This window comes from Canis lupus, chromosome 20 (genome assembly GCF_003254725.2).
Source record: "Canis lupus dingo isolate Sandy chromosome 20, ASM325472v2, whole genome shotgun sequence".
NCBI lineage: Eukaryota > Metazoa > Chordata > Mammalia > Carnivora > Canidae > Canis > Canis lupus.
Window position 1 is genome coordinate 17791295 of NC_064262.1, and position 15639 is coordinate 17806933.

General features: G+C 35.5%; 1 pseudogene; it reads left to right on the forward strand.

Annotated features, from left to right (window-relative positions):
• The first annotated feature begins 12437 nt into the window (after positions 1-12437).
• LOC112662944 (heterogeneous nuclear ribonucleoprotein A1-like) lies at positions 12438-13689 on the forward strand (annotated as a pseudogene).
• Positions 13690-15639: the final 1950 nt, after the last annotated feature.

Genomic DNA, 15639 nt, shown 5'->3' on the forward strand with positions numbered 1-15639 from the left:
TTTAAAATTAAAATGTTAATTATAATCCTTAGCAGCCATTAAGAAACTAATTCAAATATATATGGCACAAGAAATGACCATTGCATTAAAATGGCACACTACTAAATTACTATTCAATACAAAAAAGGCAATAGTAAAAGAATTGAGAAACATGAATATATGGCACACAGAAAACAAAAAGATGTCAAAATATCAGTAATTACATTAAATGTATTTGGATTAAATTTATTGATTAAAAGGCAGAAACGAAAAGAGTGGATATAAAATCATGAACTATATGTTATGAGTGACTCATTTCAGATTCAAAGCACAAATATATTGGAAGTAAATGGTTGAAAGAGATATTCCATGTAAACAATAGCCAAAAGTATAGTCACTATACTAATGCAAACAAAATAGACTTTATGACCAAAATTATCATGCGACAAAGAATGACATTACATAATGATAAAAAGTTAATCCATGAAGAAAATAAAACTATAAACATATATACACCTAAAAACAGAGTCTGAAAATACACACACACACACACACACAAACTGAAATAACTGAAGTGAGAAGTAGACAGTTCAACAAGAGTTAGGGATTTCAATACCCCATTTCAAATGTGGGACAGGAAATCTGGAAAGAAGATTAATAAGGAAAAAGAGAACTTGAATGACATTACAAACCAGTCAGACAGCAGACAACTATATCACATTCTACCAACAAGAATAGAATAAGCATTTTTCCCAGCTGGGTATAGAAAGTCATAGACTACATTTTGGGCTACAAATGACTTTCAATAAATTTAAAAAGATTGAAATCATACAGTTTTTTCTTCAAGAACAATTTAATGAAATCAAAAAACAATGACAGAAGAAATTGGTAAAATTCACAAACACCTAAAAATAAACATATTCTTAATTAACCAATGTGTCAAAGAAGAAATCAGGAAGGAAATTACAAAATACTTTGAAATGGATAATAATGAAAATACAATGTACCAGAACTTATGGGATTCAGCAAAAGCTATGCTCAGAGAGAAATGCACAGCTGTACACTTCTGCATTAAAAAAAAAAAAAAAAGAATAAAAGTCTCAAATCAAAATCACACTTTACACCTTACGGCACAAGAAAAAAAAAAGAACAAATGAAAAACAAAGACAGCAGAATGATGAAAGAATAAAGAACAGAATGGAGATTTTTAAAAACACAGATGATAAGCATAAATGTAATATACCACATTAACAGAATGGAAGAAAAAAAACCACATGATCATCTCAATATACGGAGAAAAAAGATTTGACAAAATCCCAAATCTTTTCATGATAAAAGCACTCAAACAAACTATGAATAGAACTTCCTCAATCGGATAAACTATCCGATTGATATGAAAAACTATGAAAAACCCACAGCAAACATTATACTGAGGTCAAAGACTAAAAGCTTTCCCCCTAAGATCAGGAATCAAAGATATCTATTTTCTTTACTTCTATACAACATTGTAATAGAAATTGTAGCCAGAAAAATTAGATCAAATAAAAAAAATCCATATTGGAAAAGAAGTAAAGCTATCTATTTTTATTTTTAAATGACATGTACTCAAATATAGACAATCTTAAATAACTCAGAAAATAACTATCAGAGGTAATGTGATTTAAAAAGGTTCAGCAAATTTGCAGATATGCAGCCAATATAATAAATTGATTTTAAAAACCATTTGATGTCCAAAACTACCATAAAGTTAAAAAACGAATTGCATCACCAGTTCTTATTATACAAACAACAGATCTTTTGATTAAATCAAAGAACACTTCAAGGACATGGAAGAAATCTTTAGTATGGGTTTATCTCTTTGATGGTTGAAAAACTGCCTTGTATTCTATTCTCCAATGAACCACTAACATTCAGCACTAAAGACAGATGCACTTTCCAGTAGATGGACACATCCAATCCTGTACTCCAGATACATATTTAAAGATTTCACATAATATTTTAGTGATTCATCTTCACCATAGTCTGATTTACAAATGTTTATGCTAAAACTCCTATATTAGCTAGGGTTAAAGAGAAGAGAGGACTGAGGGCAGGAGAAAGAATACTTCAAAGAAAAGTGGAAATTATACAATAGTGTGTATTGATTTTTAATACTTGTCACAACTCTAAGTGAATGCAGCATTCTCTGTACTGATTTTTCACGCAATGTCCATTCTGAGTGTCTATAATAGATTAGAGAATACTAACATGTTCAAAAGGAAGTTGGGGGGAAAGAACCAAATGTGGGCAAGATTTTTCAAAATTCCCTCTGTTCATTTGATTGATCAATCGATTTAATAATGCCAATACAAAAAAAAATAATGCCAATACACAGCACGTGTCTGGCATATGGAAAACACTTTGTGAATGTGAGCTCTTGTGGTGATGACAAAGATGGTAATGTGATGAGGTGTGGTGTTGTTTTTAGTTTTCAAACATTAAGATATATAAATATAAGAAAACAAATTTTATTTTCATTATAATTCATTCCCTAATAACATAAAATGTGGTAACAATTACAATGAAAACAAAATTGTTTCATGTGTTTTTAAAGGACTGTTAGACTTCACCTGAAAGATTGTGTGTTCCTTTGTTTCTCCGGAAGGAAGTCTGGAGAGATTCAGAAAAGACTAAAGTGTAAGACTTTGAGCTGAGCACTGCCATGCGGATTTAGATTTCTGAAAATGGGAAGACAAACTTGCTCAGAAGGTAGGAACAGTATGGGTGAAGGCACTGCAGAGAGAAAAGATCCATTTAGAAAACATGAAACAACACTGCACTATGTCTTTGACATGGCATTCAGAAAAGGAATCCCTACTCCTACAATAATTGATAGCTACAAATTCGTGTTGTCTTTTTTAGAATCACAAGACGATTTTATTTTCTTCAGTTTTTACGATTGTGAAATATTTACATATTATTATTATACCTTCTAAAACAGTTGGAACAAAATCAGACATACTTAATGGTGTAGTTTAAAATGTGTGCATTACATCCATACTTGGTCCCGTTATCCAACATTTTTTTTTAATATTCTTAAACCTTGTATATTTTACAGTCAGGGTCCAGAAATAGACACCAGGCCTGTGAGTTACCTCTCTCAGTGTCTGTGGCATTCATCACTAATTGTTCACATTACTTCTCTCTGAGCTTGGACAGTTTCATATCTTCAATACAGTGATACAGATCCTTGCAAACTGAGTGCACATAGTATGTGAGATGAAGCAATTTGGCAGATTTGTTTTTCATCTTAACCACGAGATCAACAGAAGACACCAAAAGTCTGCTAAACTTTAGAAAAGGGGAAATATAATGAGTTAGATTAATGTAGTGGTTTAGGCAAGGGTTGGCCAACATCTTGGTAGGTATTTTAGTCTTTTGGGGGTCATACAATTTTTGTTGCACCTACTTGACTCTACCAGTATACTGGGAAAGCAGACATTGACAATATGTAAGTAAATGAGCACGGCTGCATTCCAATAAAACTTTATTAACAAAAAGAGATTGCAGGCCAGATTTGACCAACCAGCCATGGTTTGCTAACTTCTGGTTTAAATTACTGCTACTCAGAGTGTAATCCCTGGACAAGTGGTATCTACATTACCTGTATGCTTGTTAGAAATGCACATTATCATTCCTTACTCTAGACTTTAGTTACCTGAGTCTCTGCGGATAAGCTTCAGGAATCTGCATGGTTACGAGTTGGCAAGGTGATTCCAATGTTCACTAAAGTGTGAGAGCCCTTGATTTAAATAACATGGCACTTCTCTTCTTTATTTTTTTCTTTTTTTTAAAAAAAGATTTTATTTATTTATGAGAGACACACAGAGGGAGAGGCAGAGACACAGGCAGAGGGAGAAGCAGGCTCCATGCAGGGAGCCTGACATAGGACTTGATCCCAAGTCTCCAGGATCACACCCTGGGCTGAAAGTGGTGCTAAACCACTAAGCCACCGGGGCTGCCCATACTTCTCTTCTTTAAAAGTTACATAAAACTTGGGATGCCTGGGTGGCTCAGTAGTTGAGTGTCTTCCTTTGGTTCAGGGTGTGATCTGGGGTCCGGAGATCGAGTCTCACATCAGGCTCCCTGTATGGAGCCTCTTCTCCCTGTGCCTGTGTCTCTGCCTCTTTCTCTCATGAATAAATAAGTAAATCTTAAAAAAAAATACATAAAACTTTGGGGAACAACCTGATGCATTTATTTAATCACTGATCTTTAATCACTCTTCCTATCACTTCTATGGCATTTGATTTATTCAAGCTTTCTGTATCTCTGTGGGTCATGTTTGGTCATTCACGTTTTGCTAGAAAATTATCTACTTCCTCCAGGCTTCAAATTTGTTGCCATGTTGGCTTAAAACATTTATGCAAAATGTATGGCTTTCCTATGAAGACATGAATTCATATTTATCACCCCTGGACGGCAGGCTGGCTAATAGCTACTTCCAGCAATAAAGTATGGCAGAAGTAATACTATGTAACTTCCATCACTAGTTCAGAAAAATGCAAGCAGTTTTTTATCTATTTTTCAGGAACACTCACTTTGAGGGAAGCCTGCTGCCCCAAAAAAGTCTTGTTACTCTGAGTCCACCATGCTGGAAAGTCCAGGTATGTTCCCAGCTAACAGCCAGCATCTCTTGCCAGCCAGGAGAGTGAGCTGTCTTGGACACACAGTTCAATTGAACCTTCAAATGACTCCAACCCAGCTCTGCCATCATCTATTAATTAAATGCTTTATTTGAATCACTTCGTGTAGATTTTATGGCCATCAATTGTCTCCTTCTCTGTTAACTAATTTACCACACTTTAAAGTGAGTAAGGGATAGAGAATCTGATGTCTATATGACCTCAAGACCCAACTGGAAGACTTAAGAGGTGTTAAGAAATGTCAGAGTTGGCGAGAATTCAAAAATTTGGAACAAAATTGAGGGCATGTGTTTGTTTCTGTTTTGGGTCATGAATTTTACAGTTAAGTCAGTGGGAAATAGTAGGTTGTGCCGGATTTTGAGAAGAAAAACAGAGAAAATTATGTTTTGTTTTAAACAACTAAAATTTATATAATATTTCAAGATATGTCTAATACTAAGACACATGGGATGACTACATAATCTGCCAAGGACAGCTGAAAAGTCAAGGACTTTAACTTAATACACCTGACAATTAACAGAAGTTTGAATTGTTCTTTGGTTTCTGACATTTAACTCTTGCCCTACAAAATAACCCCTGAGAGCTCAAAGTAGCTCCCTGATGGCAGTGGCCAAATTTTCCATTTAAACCCACGATTCTTGTAAAATATTGGGTACCAAAATCCTTTTGAAGTTAACAGGTTTAAAATATTGACTATTAGCCAGATTCACATTTGCTCACATTTACTCACATTTGGGAGTACAAAATGATACACCACTTTAGGAGTGAGTCCAGCAGATTCTCAAAAAGTTAACCATATACTAACTCTAAGTCACAGCAATTTCTGAATATTTACCCCAAAGAGATAAAGCATGCATGCATAAAAATGCCTTGTACAAAATGGTCATAAGCACATATTCATAAAAGCCTCAAATTAGAAATAACGCAAATATCCATCAATGGACAATGGATAAACAAATCGTAATACAGTCCTACAACTGAACATTATTCAGAAGTTTTTTAAAAAAAGAGATTACTGATAAGTGTTTGAAGCTAAGAAGACTAGATACAGAGTGCAAACAGTTTGATTCCATTTATATGAAGTCCTGGAACACACAAAACTAATCTATGGTGAAAGAAATAAGAACAGTTGATGCCTCTGTGAGGTGAAGTGGGAAAGCCATTGACTGAGAAAGATCATGAGAAGTTTCTGGGAAGATGGAAAGCTCAATTTCTAGATAGGATTGTGGAATACAGGTGTATGCATTTGTCAAAACCCACTGAACTTTACAATCTATCTTTTGTTATTTATATGTATTTTAAAAATATTTTTTTTATTTATTTGAGAGAGAGATTGCACGAGCAAGCCCAGAGAGGAGAGAGGTGGAAGCAAGAGGGAAGCAAGATTTCTCGTTTTTGATACAGCTCTAGAAAAAAGTTGGCACCAAATGCACATTAAAAAACGTTTAAGGCTTAATGAAAATACGGACTAAGGATTCCAAAATGCAGCTTAGAGGTTGAGAACAGGATGCTGAGTTAATGAACCTTCCAAATAGACAGGCAGTCCCCGGTGTATTGAGCATTTCCCAAATATAAATGGCCACGTCCATCGGGCTCACAGGAGTAGAAGTCCTCTCAGGCTTCTCTGTGACCAGGCTACCAGGCACCTAAACCCACTTCTACAGCCCCAGGGAGGGAAGAAGAGAAGAGAAGAGAACACCAAGCAGACTCAGCACTGAGCTCAGAGCCCCACGACACATGGCTTGACCTCACGTGAGACCATGACCTGAGCTGAAACTAAGAGTCAGAGGCGCAAGTGACTGAGCCACCCAGGCACCCCTAATTTATATGTATTTTAAAAGTTTTAAAACATTTGCTGTAACATTCTTTTGTAATCAACAACTTTAAAATGTTAACAACCAAAAGCCCTCTGGGATAAACTCTGGAGGAGACATATACTTTCAATTGACCAAATTTGGATTTGGACATAATCTTACTGAGTAATGTTTGAAATATTTTAAAAATACTGAAGTGAAAATCAAGTTGCAGTGTGCATGTGTATGTGCGCCCATCTATTTTGTAAATCCATTCATTCATACGAAAATCTTTGTTGAATGAGTGGCTAAAATCTGAAATTATACACAGTAAAGTACAACTCTGAGTTCCCAATTGTGAAGTCCCAGTTGAAAAGTGGGTATAGGATTTAAGAAAAAATGAGAGAAATATTTCATATTGTTCAAACACTTCAAATGAATATCCTAATTTGCAAAAAAAACCACATAGTTTTTGAGAAAGAATTTTCCGATGTTTATAGCAAACAAATTATACATTTTTAGCTTACTTAGCAGTAGGCCTATTATTTCTTCAGGCACATACATAATCCCACACCCACGGATGTAATGACCTGGAAAACTTTTAAATGATGTTGTCACTTTTATTTTTAGTTATATTTTCACTTCTTTGGGAATTAATTCTCAAAAGACTTTTCCTTTTGTTTTTAAATATATAGAATGTGATATCCTCCTTTCTCTACACAGAGAAAAATGTTTTCTACCTGAATTTTTCTTTTGGATACCGGCATCTAGTATTTAAAACTCACTTTGATTAAACTATAAATTTCATACAATGCATCCATCATATGTTTACAGTTAATGAGTTTTGGCAAAAGGATATACCCACATAACTTCCATAACATTCAAAATATAGCATGTCCCTTGCCTCAGAAAGTCCTGTCTACCCCTTACCATCCAATACCCAATACCCAGACCTATTCAACCATTCTTGTTTTTTGTCACTATAGATCAGGGAGCTGAGTTTGCAATGTGCAAAAAATATTCTCCATCTTGATCCAGTTAAATGATTTAACTGGTAAGAAGTAAGAAGTACATAACCCAGAAAAGATTTCCGTTTTTGCTTCATCTTTCCACGACAGTAGTCCGATCTATGTGTACCCTCCTCTATACAGAAATGTGGCAAAGGAAAACAGGAACAGCCAAATCTGAATGCAGCATATGTTAGCATACCTGAACACTACTTTCTCTGTTCACAGTTCTTCAGCCTACCAAGTTGTACCTAAATATACCATACACCATAAATTTTATGCATTTTTCCAAGAATGTACAAATAAGTTTTGTCTCCAATCATGAAAAATATTCTTAATTCTTACTGAGTTTGTTTGGAGGTAGTTGGTAAAAATTCAGTTGAGGATAGAAGAGTTAAGCTAATATATAATGATTACATTTTGGATAGAAAGATTTGCTTACAAAAAAAAGAAAAAGAAAGTTTGCTTATGGCTTCACTAAAAATCCTTCCACAACCCAGACTCTTAAAAACCTAAGGTTCTGTTCACCACATAAGTTCTCAAAAGCAGCTAATACAGAACCTAAATAAACAATAGAAAGTGAAAATAAAATACTTTCTTGCCTCTTCAAAAATTCTGTCAGAATCTTGCTAATATGATCCTTAAAGGGTTTGTTAGCAACTGACAATATACATACATCATCACCATCACTTGTAGTGATTTAGTCATTCTTGTTTTGAAAAGCCTACCCACTTATTTTGTACTGAATCTGCACTTTGGTCTGGGGAATCCTTCTCTATTACCAAACATCTGTAATGAAAAAAATGTTCCCTGGGGAGTGAGCAAATAACAGTTACTGGCACAGGGCTATGACCTCTGGTAATAGTAGTTTTCCTGGGTACAACATTTTTTGTAGATGATGACACAGGTAGTGACCCTTAGAGCTGTGCAGTGCACAATTACACAACTGCACGTGGTGGTGCTGTGCATATCCTCAGCATTTTGCAGTAGAAAATGATCCAATAATGATTGCCAATTTTCCATTCCATCTTATAGCGGCTACTATGTACTATATGCTAGTATGCATTCATATTTAGCAAAATTACAACTTTATGCAGAAGTTATATAGGACAAGAGAAATACAGTATTATTCCATGAAGCCTTCCAAAATATGACATTGATATACTCATTGTTAAACCAGCCTCTACCCAGGTAGGTATGATGCTCATGAGCTGCAATGACATGGCAAGACCTGGCTGACACAACCTCAAATAGTAAGCCAGTCTCTATAACTCTTCTGGTGATACAGTGCTACAAGGTACTATGAGATACTGTAAGGTAGCATTACTTGCACAAAATGTTGACAGCACTGTAGATTTATCTGTTATTTTAAGTTTTTGAGAAACGGCTTTTGTACTCTGTGAGGTACATTTAATTATTCTCTTACATGTAACATATGCATTACCGCTGTCCTCCCATTTGAACTGTAGACTCTTGAAAATATTTAACACTCACAATTTCTAGAATCCCTCAATAAATTTTTAGATGACTGATTAATTGAGACATGAATATGTACATATGTTTTAGTCTCCCATTGATTAAATGGCTCATTATCCTATTGTAACAGAATAATGTATTACTACAAAATGAATTATTATTAAATACCATGCAGGGCAAACTCACGAAACATTTCAACTCACTTTTATAAGGACAGAGAAAAGGTTGAAGTATGTCAAAAGCACCTGCTATATTCTATATTTGACAACTGAATTATTAATAAAACAGACATTTCTAGAAAATTAAGTCTCAAAGCCTATACTGCTTTTTATTTTGTGCACAGAAATAATGACAGCTATTATAATTTTTATTATTTTAACTTGTTCAAAATATCTCCAATAGTTCTAAAATATCTTCGATATTAGGCATCACACAGGGCGTAACAGATTTTATTTCATTCTTTCTTAAAGATTTAATTTATTTATTCATGAGAGACATAGGCAGAGGGAGAAGCAAGCTCATTGAGGAAAGCCTGATGTGGAACTCGATCCTGAGACTCTGGGACCACACCCTTAGTCGAATGCATACACTCAACCACTGAGCCACCCAGACATACCTAGTAACAGGCTTTAAAAATATCATGTTAAAATTAAAGTAAGTTACTTGTAGTCATCATATGTAATAGACTTTACCACATCTCTAACTGAATCATGTTCTGTGCATCATACATTCTAGAATATCAGCTTGTGTTTCTACAAACTCATTTTAGACAGTGAGCACCTAAATAGTAAAAAAATCAAACCCATTCTATATCATTTCTTGTTTTCTCTCCAGCACAGTGGCGATATTCAGAGAAGCAAAAGCAGAGACCTTCTGGCTACATTCTGAAGGTTTTCCCACCTGGGACCATATTAAATTGTATATCCTGGAAGACAGATTATCCAATGAAATATATGACAAGCATCCCTGGTTTTCCAAAGTTTGTGTTACGTGTTCATGAAAGACCTACATCAGTACCTGTTTTTACTAACTGACAGAAATCCAAAGAGGAGTTTTGCTTTCACAAAGAAGAAGAAAACCAAAAACAGCATTTGGCATTTCTTTTGCAGTGAGCCTGTTATAGAGGCAGCACGCACCCTGAGCAGCGAGAGTGGCCTCACTTAAGCTCCTTCCCCTGGAATCACACTCAGCATCTCAGCATCAGACCGCCATAGCTCGGAACTGTGTCTGTGAACATCTGTGCTTTATCTCGATTTATTTTGTGCCTCCGTTAGCAAGATATGTCCTAAGGTACCAGAAAAGCCTGAGAGAGGTTATTTTTGTGGGTCTGGGAACACTCCAATTTTTTTCCTTATAAATCAATAGTAATTTGCTTCTTTGCTCTATGCCTTCAGCTTACAGGAGATTTCATAGGAATACTCTGCTTTCAAATACTGGGATAAACCTGAATAAGTAGACCTCATTGCTGTCCTTTTACTTGTGACTTTCATATGTAATCATGGCTTCTCCAGCAAATGCATCTGTAAATTCCTGTTCGTTCTTACATTTCATCTCTAAATGTAACATAATTTCTCTGAAAATATGTTTATATTAAATATATTTATAAGGTCTAACATTTTCAAGTGTTTGTCATAGGCCAGATATAATTATTTTCTACTACAATCCTTTCTGCAGTCCTGTAATGTAGGCACCCATAGTATCCCCCTAATCCTTCCCATTTTACAGAAGAGGAAAGTAAAGCTCAGGAATTAAAAGCTTGGTTTGCCAAATATCTCACAATTAAAGTAATGACATTGGGGCTTGAACTAAGAGTAACTCCAGAGCCAACCTCTTGAAACACGTTTGAAAGGGCCCATGTATCTCATCACATCATCTCTTGCCTTATAAATATAACTGCTTTGGGGGAGCCAGGGTGGCTCAGCGGTTGAACATCTGCCTTCGACTCAGGTCATGATCCCAGGGTCCTGGGATCAAGTCTCGCATTGGGCTCCTGCAGGGAGCCTGCCCCTCCCTCCCCTGTGTCTCTGCCTCTTTCTGTGTGTCTCTCATGAATAAATAAATAAAATATTTTTAAAAATATAACTGCTTTGGAATTGAGTAGAAGTTGAAAGTCATAGCAAAAGAGATATATTCTAGACTTGATTCAAAGAATTCTTTTACACACTTTCACATGAAGGAATCAAGCTGAAATCCCAAAAATTATATATTTTAACCGAGAAATATATGTATTTAGGAACAAAGCCACATATTCATAATTATACAATAGAGAAAGTTTAAATAAAAGATTAATGGGCCTGGTTATTACTTGGCCACATCATATATTATCATGAAACTTAGATCCTTATTGTATCAGAGACTATGGTAAAAACTCTAAGTTATAGGCTTTGTGATTACTTTAGTGACCTCATTCTAGTCAAATGGGATGGTATAGAGATGTGTCAATTACACAGAAATGTTAAACTTTTAGGAAAGAGTTTCCAATGCCAAATTTTATCTGAGCAATCATGTAAATTATAAACTGTAATGACTAAACACTTTCTTTGGAGATAATGGTCATATTTGTTTTTTTAAAAATCTACTCAGACATATTGTTGGCATAGCAGTCACAGACATTAGATTAGATACAAACTCTGGCAGCAACACGTAGTGTCCTTCATAAAATACTGCCATGTATCCAAATGCCATGTTATATAAAATTGGCGTAGAGAATCTGCATTTTGGTAAGCTAATAAAATTGGTATTCAAAGGCTCTCATTTTTATTACAGGAACACTGTGTATATTCAGCACTTGGACAGCAGGCATGGCCAATGCTCTGAAATGATCCCAACAAGAGAAGGAATAGAAAACCCCACCAATAAATCTAGCCAAGAAGAACCTTAAAGATGGAATGTTAATCCAAATGAAGACTTGCTCTTGTTGTCTAATAATAATGAACAGCCAAATCTGAAAAGTATGAAAGCCAAAAAGAATCTCATAAAAGGGTGACAAAATAAAAGAAAAAATGGAGGAAAAGAAAAACAATGGACAAAAAGTGCAAAGAAAACAATGGATGTAAAAAAGAGAGCTGGTCGTCATGGCCAGTGGAGGTATGGAAAGGCTAAGAAAAATTACTTGAACAAAACGCAGGTAAAGGAGATAGCCTAAAGCAGAAAATGCCAGTCATAATAGTATTTTCACATGATAATTAACTGCCTCTTATGAGCTCCCCACCAAAACTGTTTTTTTTTATACAACTTCCATCAAGGAACCAATGTTTATAAAGATGACCCTGATTTTGGGATCCTTTCAAGTAAAGTCGAGTGTGTCTGGTTTCTTAAGCCACAATAGAATACAATACAATGAAAGAAAAATATTTTCATCCAAGTGGATGAAATTTTAAATTAAGCTAAAAAAATAATATAAAGAGTGAAATTGAGATACATTCATTAGATTACTCCTTTCTGCCCCTGGATGCCGCTGAGTAAGCATCGTTAAAGTCTCCCCTCCCACCACCCTCATGTCTAAGTCAGAGTCTCCCGAAGGGCCTGAGCAGCTACAGAAGCTCTTCATCGGAGGTTGGAGCTTCGAAACAACCGATGAGAGTCTGAGGAGCCATTTTAAGCAACGGGGGATTCTTACAGACTGTGTGGTAATGAGAGACCCCAACACCAAGCGCTCCAGAGGCTTTGGGTTTGTCACATACACCACCGTGGAGGAGGTGGACCCAGCCATGAACGCAAGGCCACACAAGGTGGATGGAAGAGTCGTGGAACCAAAGAGGACTAGCTCAAAAGAAGATTCTCAAAGACCTGGTGCCCACTTAACTGTGAAAAAGATTTTTGCTGGTGGCATTAAAGAAGACACTGAAGAACATCATCTAAGAGATTATTTTGAACAGTATGGGAAAATTGAAGTGATTGAGATCATGACTGACCGAGGCAGTGGCAAAAAGAGAGGTTTTGCTTTTGTGACCTTTGATGACCATGACTCTGTAGACAAGATTGTCATTCAAAAATACCATACTGTGAATGGCCACAACTGGGAAGTAAGGAAAGCCCTATCGAAGCAAGAGATGGCTAGTGCTTCTTGCAGCCAAAGAGGCCAAAGTGGTTCTGGCAACTTTGGTGGTTTTCGTGGATGTGGTTTTGGTGGGAATGACAACTTTGGTCACGGAGGGAACTTCAGGGGTCGAGGTGGCTTCGGTGGCAGTGGAGGTGGTGGTGGATATGGTGGCCGTGGGGATGGCTATAACGGATTTGATAATGATGGAAGCAACTTTGGAGGTGGCAGACGCCATAACGATTTTGGCAATTACAACAATCAATCCTCAAATGTTGGACCCATGAAAGGACGAAATTTTGGAGGCAGAAGCTCTGGCCCTTATGGTGGTGGAGGCCAAATACTTTCGGCCACGAAAAGGCCAATACTTTGCCAAACCACGAAACCAAGGTGGTTATGGCAGTTCCAGCAGCAGTAGCAGCTATAGCGGTAGCAGAAGGTTTTAATTACTGCCAGGAAACAAAGCTTAGCAGGAGAGGAGAGCCAGAGAAGTGACAGGGAAGCTACAGGTTACAACAGATTTATGAACTCAGCCAAGCACAGTGGTGGCAGGCCTAGCTGCTACGAAGAAGACATGTTTTAGACAATACTCATGTGTATGGGCAAAAAACTCAAGGACTGTATTTGTGACTAATTGTATAACAGGTTATTTTAGTTTTTGTTCTGTGGAAAGTGTAAAGCATTCCAACAAAGGGTTTTAATGTAGATTTTTTTTTGCACTCATGTTGTTGATTGCTAAATGTAATAGTATGATCATGATGCTGAATAAATGTGTCTTTAAAAAAATGAAATTATGCCAACTAAAGAGAAAATGCTCATTCACCTAAAAATTTCACCGTTCTCCAATTCCTGGTATACATGGCATACCATAGAAGTAATATATCAGAGTATATAACACTGAGATGGATCTTTCAATGTATCACTAAGATTTTCATGAAAATTCTTAACTACAAAAGTAAATTATGTAACAAAATGAGAAAAGTCTACCAGTACAAAAAAAAAAAAAAAAAAAAAAAAGAAAAGTCTACCAGTAAGCTTAAGAAGAAATTCCGTTAGAAATACTAATGTCATTTTTACCATATGGTTTGTAGACCATTTATTCTATTAATATTTTTAATACCATAATGTACATAAATAATATTTTTATATGCTTTTACAAATGACATTGGCTCACAAAATTAAAAAGTACCACATTATTGAATCAAAATAGTAACTGAAAGTCCAGTTTTTATCTGATTTTAAAATAACTTATCTACCAGTAGTTGTACTTCTTTCTCCAAAAGAATTGATCTAAACTCTAAAGACAGTAACAAGGAAGACTTCTTTCCTTTCCCAAAAAGTAGACCAAAAATGTACAGCAAAAACCTCTCTGTTCCCTACCTTTGCATTTTTAAGATGAATATTGCTCATTCTGTGTATGTGTGGTTTAGCAGAAAAGGAAGAGAGAAGAGGGTAGTAAAAGAGACCAGGAATCTGAAGAGTGAATAGAGACTGAAATGTGACAGGCACCACGCAGGAGTTTAGGCATTCATTCAATTCTTCACCACCCCTTCTGTTTATCTCCAATCATGCTGTTAAACAATTGCATTTACTCATCCTAATAATAGTGGTCAAAAATTTTAATCTACCTGGTATGCAGAACAGAGTAGTTGCTATGCAAACATAATGGAATTTACAGAGAAAACTACAACATTATTATAAATTGACTTAAAGACATAAAAAAAAAATCAGAGTGGTAGAGATGAAACAAGTCCAAATCATACAAGAATGCATCTTTAAAAAAAGATAACCTGGTCTTCAGAAACCTCACTGAACTACTCTGAATGACAAGAGCTAATGCATTGACTTTTGATTTTGATTCTCCTGCTGATAGCTTATAAGGATTATCTAGTTATCTGAATGAAACCTTCCTTGTTTAATTGTAGCAGATGGTCTCTGTCTCTTTCACCTACTGATTATGAAATGTTCATGTGTAAAATCCAAGTAGATGATCTTTTTTGTGATGGCTTTTAAATATCAGAAAAAATCTCCTTCATTTTGAAAATAATTATTTTCATGAGTAAAAGGGAAAAATCCAGCATTATTGAAGGATTTTAAATCACAACCAGGATTCATACTTTTTTCTTTAATGGGTTCATTAATGCTGTGTTAACTGAAAGGCCAATGATAATGGCTGTACCATGAATGAAATCATACCACCATGAATGAAATCCCAGTTTCTGCATGCACAGCCAGTGCCAATTTATACTGCACCTGCTGCCCAGTTGACAACGAACACTACATCCTATTGATTAATTGATACACTTTGTTTTCACACCTACTAAATATGTGAAGATATGTGCATCTTAGTAGCAATAAAGTATGAGATTTGGGGAAGTCAATCTAGAACTTATTTCATATTTTTCAAATGTATTTGAATATTCAACATGAATAATATGACTTATATTAGTCTTTTAAAAATATCCCCAAATATGTCCCTTTACCAGAATATAAGTTTATTTTCCTTAAAGGGGGGGGGGATGGTCAAATGTTGCATACTACATAATTTACTTATTTATGACACTTATTCATAGGTATACTTACAATTTATTTTCCATTTCCCACTACTACCATGTTACCTTATCAGAACAGAACAGAGATTTTGTCTGTTTTGTTCACCA